The sequence below is a fragment of the Chiloscyllium plagiosum genome, chromosome 31 (genome assembly GCF_004010195.1).
Source record: "Chiloscyllium plagiosum isolate BGI_BamShark_2017 chromosome 31, ASM401019v2, whole genome shotgun sequence".
Lineage (NCBI taxonomy): Eukaryota > Metazoa > Chordata > Chondrichthyes > Orectolobiformes > Hemiscylliidae > Chiloscyllium > Chiloscyllium plagiosum.
The window spans coordinates 2,123,322-2,130,398 of NC_057740.1; positions in this window are offsets into that span (position 1 = coordinate 2,123,322).

Genomic DNA, 7,077 nt, shown 5'->3' on the forward strand with positions numbered 1-7,077 from the left:
ATAGGGCAAGCCAGACAAAGAACAGCCAGGGAATTCCTAGAAGCATGGCACTCATCCACAAACTCCATCAACAAACACATCGACCTGGACCCAATATACCAGCCACTACAGCGGACAGCTGAAACTGACAACCGGAAGCGGCAGGGACAGGCCACTATAAATGCCGGAGGAAACACCACAGAAGCGCTTCACAGGAGGCTCCCAAGCACTGTGGATGTCACCTAGACAGGGGATGAAACGTTTGCAACAAAAACTTCCAGCTCGGCGAACAGAACCACAACAATACTCCCCACTTGTCTGGATGAGCTCCAACAATTCTCGAGAAGCTTGTTACCTTTCAGGTCAAAGCAGCCCATTTGATTGGCCACACATCCACTCTCTACACTCCTGATGCTCAGTAGTGGCAGAAATTCACGAGGGATCCTTAGACAGCACCTTCCAAACCTTGACCACTACTATCGAGAATGACAAAGGCAGCAGATGTATGGCAACACCACCACCTTCAAGTTCCCCTCCAAGCTATTCACCATTCTGACTTGGAAATAGATTGCTGCTCCATCAGTGTCAGTGGGTCAAAAGCTGTAATTTCCCTCCATAGTAGCATTGTGGGTCTACCTACAGCATATGGACTGCAGCTGTTTGAGAAGGCAGCTCATCATAACCTTCTCGAGGGCAACTAGGGATAGGGAATAAATGTTGGCCAAGTTAGTAACACTCATTTCATGAATGAATTTAGAAGAAAATTAGTGATTTCACCTCTATAGTCTTGTGTGGCAGGGAATTCCACAGGTTGACCACCCTCTGTGTGAAGGGATATCTCCTTATTCCAGTTTGAAATGACCAATGCGCATTCTGTAACAACTTGTTCAGGATCTCCCTCATCTAGTGGAAACATACTGGCATTGGAGGTAGCCCATAAAAGGTTCATTTGGTTGATCCCAGATATCAAGGGATTTTTGAAGAGGAAAAGTTGAGTACGTTGGATTTGTACACATTGGAGATTTCAAGGAGGGCTCAAAATGCTAACCCAGCTTGCTTTCCACAGATGCTGCCAGACTTTCTGATGTTCTCCAGACTTTTTGTTTCAGTTAAATTTGACTCTATGACTCTAATTCTTTGGGGACTTGCCAGGGTAAATACTAGGAGATTGTTTTCCCTTGTGGGAGAGTCTAGGACCAGGCAGTATAATCTGAGAATCAGGAATCATTAAGTATGTTCAAGGCTGAGATAGAGAGATTTTTCATCAGTAGGGGAATTAAGGATTGTGGGGATAAGGCAAGGAACTGGACTTGAGATTATCAAATCAGCCATGATTCCATTGAGTGGTGGAGCAGACTTGAATGGCTGTTTCTATGGTCTTACAAACAATGATTGAATCTTTGGTCTTTTTCTTCAGTTGATTGATTAATAGCAAACTGTATCTGAAGTAACAAGAATCTGAATTTATAACAAATATATTTCAAAATTAGTAGCTTGTAAAGGTATTACTGATGTGGCAATACAGATTACATGTAGATAATACGGTAAACACAGTATTTGAACGAATATGGCACCAAACTGGAGTCAATGGGAATCAGGGAGAGAGCACTCTGTGTAATGTTAAAGGATTAAATTGGACTATCTCCTCTAGACATTAATATAATATTAAAGAGTTAAATTGTACTGTCTTCCTCCAGAAGCTGAACATTCTGGAAGGGGGTGGAGACGATATTCATGCAGGAATGTGGGTGACTTCCACTTCATTTAGGCAGTCATTTACTACTAATCTCCTACTATTATCAAATTAAACTCTCATTCAGTCCCTTCCATTCAGAAATACTTTCATAGCCATCCCCCAGTCAATCAGGTTCACTTGTGGGAACATCCCTGATACTGAAGCATATCACACCTACATTGTCTGGGGAAATAGCGGAGCCAGAACTCGTTTGCAGGGCCATCCCAAAGCTAGGACGTATCACACCTACATTATCTTGGGGAATCACGGATTCAGGAAATCGACTGCATAACGATTCCCCAGGGTTAGGACATTTACATTTACATGATCTCTGAGGATGATCTCAGAGATTGTACCTAGGGTGACATGTGGTCATGAGGGAGAGTGGCCAGAGTACCTGTAAGCATTACCAACTGACCTGTATAAAGGGGATGTGTTTTCTTTGTTCAGGGCCTCATTTTTGATTCGACTTCCCATGACCAGTGAAGTGTGTCAGAGGGGTCACCTAGCTTGTACAAGCTTTAATAAGCTTTAACTGTTTGCAGAGGTTGGTGTGTGCGAATTGCATCTAATGTGTGAAACGTCAGGAAAAGAATCAAACATCTTTTGGTTGCAGACATACCTGGCACAAAAGAAGATGGTTGTGATTGTTGCAAGTCAGTAATGTCAGCCCCAAAACATCATTGTCCAAATCTTGTTGTGTTTGACCATGGACTGCTTCAGTATCTGAGGAGTTGTGAATGGTGCGGAACATTGTGCAGTCATCAGCGAACATCCCCAATTCTGAGCTTATGATGGAGCAAAGATCATTGGTGAAGCAGCTGAAGATGTTTAGGTGTAGGACACTACCCTGAGGAACCCCTACAGAGATATCCTGGAGCTGAGATGACTGACCTCAAACGAGCATCTTCCTTTGTGCTGGATCTGACTCTAACCAGGGGAGAGATAACCCTCTGATTCCCATTGATTCCAGTTTTGCTAGAGCTCCTTGGATGCCAAGAGCAGTCACTCTCAACGCACCTAAAACAATAAAATTCTCTTCTCATCTCAGTGCAGTTAGTAAGTAAATTGCACCTTGAGGTGGAAACCCTTCAGAATTGCAATGGTACAGATTAATCTCCTGGACAAATCTCTGAGCAGTCTGGTCTTTTACAAGAATACAACCAGAAGGCGCTGGAGAAAATCAGCAGGTCTGGCAGCATCTGAGGAGACATCTTAAGTCCAATATGACTTCTTCAGAACTGAAGCGGGAAATGTGATGGGTTTTCTGCTCTTGAAAGGGGAAATTGGACAGGACTTGACAAAGGAAAGTCATTCCTGATGAAGAGTTTATGCCCGAAACGTCAATTCTCCTGCTCCTCGGATACTGCCTGACTCGCTGTGCTTTTCCGGCACCACACTCTCAACTCTGATCTCCAGCATCTGCAGTACTCACTTTCTCCCAAAAGGAAAGTCAGGGAAAGGTTAGAGATTAGTGGAGACCAGAAATCAAAGGTGTGATTGAATGGTAATTGTCACAGTGAAGTCACAGTAGATAATGGTAGGTTAAAGGTCAGCTCCAACTGAAACACAAAAGCAGGATAGAGCACCATGGAGAAGCTAAAGCATGAAAATGCAGGCCACTGTTCATAACCTGAATTTGTTAAACCAACAAGGTTGATGTGAAATTTGAATTCAATAAAAATCTGGAATGGAAAGCTAGCCTGAAAAATACATAAAACTATTAATCAATTTTGTAAAAACCCACTTGGTTCACTAATGTACTTCAGGGAAGGAGATTTGTCATCCTTACCTGATCAAGCCTACAAGTGACTCCAGATCCACAGCAGTAAAGTTGACTCTTAACTGCCCTCGATGAAATTTGGAATGGGCAATAAATGCTAGCCCAGCCAGTGGTAACACATCCTGTGAACAAATAAAGAGGTTCATCCGGAAGGTTGTAAGTACCAACATTGAAAATATGGTGTTGTTCCTCCATGTAGTACTGGACTTCATTGGAGCAGGCTGAGGACAGAAATGTGACGAAACAGCAAGATGGTGCATTGAAACAGCAGGAAACTGGGAGGTTGAGGCCATTCTTACACACTGAGTGGAGACATTCTACAAACCTGTTACCAAGGCTGGTGTTCTGGTCTGTGCAGTGTACAGGAGACTGCATTGTAAGCAGCAAACATAGTAGACTAGATTGAAAGAAGTAAATCATTGAAAGAAGTGGCTGAGCCTCAGACAATGGGGAGGTAGGAGGTAAAGGGCAAATGTTTTACATCCTGAGATTTCACAGGAAGGGGTTGTGGGAAGGGAATATGAGGTGTTGGGAGTGATGGAGGAATGGACCCTGAAGACATGGGCAGGGAGTGAATACGTGCTCGGGTGGTGGAATCCCTCTCGATGTAGCAAAAACAGCAGAGGTTGATCTTTTGAAAAAAGAGACTGGTGGGGTGTGGAAAGTGAGGAAAGAGAAAATCTATCATGGTCCTGGGAGAGAGGAGAAGGAGTGAGGATAGAATTGCAGAGAAGTGAGAGAAAATCCTCACTTAAGAGGAAACGATGACATATCATAATCATTATGAAAGGTAACATCACTGGAATAGATGTGACAGTGAAGGAGACACGAGGAAAATGAAATTAAGCCGCTACAGGAAGCAGGATGTGAGGAGTTGTAGGTGAAATAACATGGATGACTTGTCCTGGTGTCACTTTCTGGTCATTGTCCGGAAAAGAAAAATTGATCAATTGTTCTTCTAACCTTTGTCTCATTTTCACTGTCCATCTCTGACTCTTCTCTTCTTTTCTCGACTTCTCTGCCTCCATTCCAGAGATAGGCCATTTAGTAAATATACATTCCAAACCCACTAGCTCCCACAGTTACCATAGCTGCACCATTTCACACCCTGCCTCCTGTAAAGATTAAATTTCATCTCCCAGTTGATACTATTATTGATAGCAGTGATATTAACTTGTCTTCTTTTTCCTCAACCAATGATAATTCCCCCCACAGCCATGCACGCCACCCATCATAGAAGTGGCATGGCTCAGGTCTGACCCATTCCTTGCACTTCTGCCCGTACTCCTCCTCCTTCAGAACCAGAATAGGATTCACCTTACCTCACCTTCTCTCCACCAGCCTCTCTATTCAAAAGATCATCCACGTCCACCACCTCTGGGTGTTCAAGGCCCTAAATGTTCCTTCTAGGTGTTTTACTCGCACTTCCTTAAAATTGCAACATTTAAAAGGCATCTGGATGGTATATGAATAGGAAGGGTTTGGAGGGATATGGGCCGGGTGCTGGCAGGTGGGACTAGATTGGGTTGGGATATCTGGTCAGCATGGATGAGTTGGAGCGAAGGGTAGTTTCTCTTTCCACAGATCCTGTTGAGCTTCTCCAGCACTTCCTGTTTTATTTTAGATCTCCACACACTTGATATTTCAGTTTTATTTTAATATGTTTCGGGTGGACGCTAGTGAAGTGTAGCATCGTGAGGTTATCTGTGGGTTTGTGGTAGCATGAGGTGCTGAGGTGCCCATCCTTGATGGAGATGCATGTATCCAAAAATGAGACAGATAGTAGAGAGTAGTCCATGATGAGTTTGATGGTGGGATGAAACCCATTGATATCCCTGTGTAATTTTTTCAGTGACTCATCACCATGGGTCCAGAGGAAGAAAATGTCATCAATGTACCTGGTGTATAGAGTTGATTGGAGGTCCTGCATAGAGAAGAAGTTTTGTTTGAAACTGTAATGACCTCCTCAGGAGACAGACATGCGCTGCAACCGACAGGGTACCCTTCATTTTCCAGTACTTCCCAGGAGTCGAAAAAGTTACGCCATGTTCTTCGCAGCCTGCAACACATTATCAATGAGGATAAGCACTTCGCCAAGACCCTCCCCATCCTTCCACGTCTTGCCTTTAAACAACCACCAAACCTCAAACAGATCACTGTTCGAGCAAACTGCCTGGCTTTCAGGACAACACCATACAACCTTGTCACAGTAGATGCTGCAAGACATGTCAGAGTGTTGACATGGATAACCACCATTACGCTTGGGGACACCTCCCACCATTGGATACTCTGGAGGCAGGAAACATGTTTCTGCTGATGGGTGAGTGCCGAACCAGAGGACACAGCTTAAAAATATGGGGTAGACCATTTAGGACAGAGATGAGGAGAAACTTCTTCACCCAGAGAGTGGTGGCTGTGTGGAATGCTCTGCCCCAGAGGGCAGTGGAGGCCCAGTCTCTGGATTCATTTAAGAAAGAGTTGGATAGAGCTCTCAAGGATAGTGGAATCAAGGGTTATGGAGATAAGGCAGGAACAGGATACTGATTAAGGATGATCAGCCATGATCATATTGAATGGTGGTGCAGGCTCGAAGGGCAAAATGGCCTACTCCTGCACCTATTGTCTATTGTCTAATGTACATGGCAGGTACTCATGTGACTCAGCCAACGTTGTCTATCTCATATGCTGCATGCAAGGATGCCTGAGGCATGGTACATTGGCAAGACCAAACACAGGCTACGACAACAGATGAATGGATACCGCACAACAATCAACAGACAGGCGTGTTCCCTCCCAGTCAGAGAACACTTCAGCAGTCCGGGACATTCGACCTTTGGGTGACCGTCCTCCAAGGCATACTTCGGGACAGGCAACAACGCAAAGTGGCAAGCAGAGGCTGATAGCCAAGTTCAGTACTAATGGGGATCCCTCAACCAGGACCATGAGTTCATGTCACACTACAGGTGACCCGCTGCACTACACACACACATGCACACACACAGACGCACAATCACATACTCCTACAGACAGACATACACACTCCTACAGATCCATAAACTCACGCAGACCCTCTCTCACACACTCAGACATACACTCCCACAATCACATGCACACATGCACCCTCTCGCAGACTTATACCTCGTTACACTCACACACATACACACACTCTCTCACAGACACTCATAACACTCCACCCAATACACATACATCCACATGCACACATACACATATAACTTTGTGGGGTGAATTTGTACTTGCAGAATTACATTTTATTTTGCTCAAAAACTGCATCAATCCATGTAAGATTCTTTAAACCCGTTTTTTAGATTAGAATCAGTCTGAACATTGTGGCACAGACAGTCTCACACAGGGCACCTCACACCTTCAATGCATTATCTGGGCTGACATGGCACCAGTTGTTAAAGTTCACTTGAGAATGTAACTTTTAAAAAGTTCTGCAATTTACATATGAAAGAACTGAAACCAACATGTTCATTCTAAAAAAAATGAGAGGCTTAACAAACAATCCGGGTATTTTTCAATATATAATTTCAGTTACATCACACTAAACTTTTGCAAT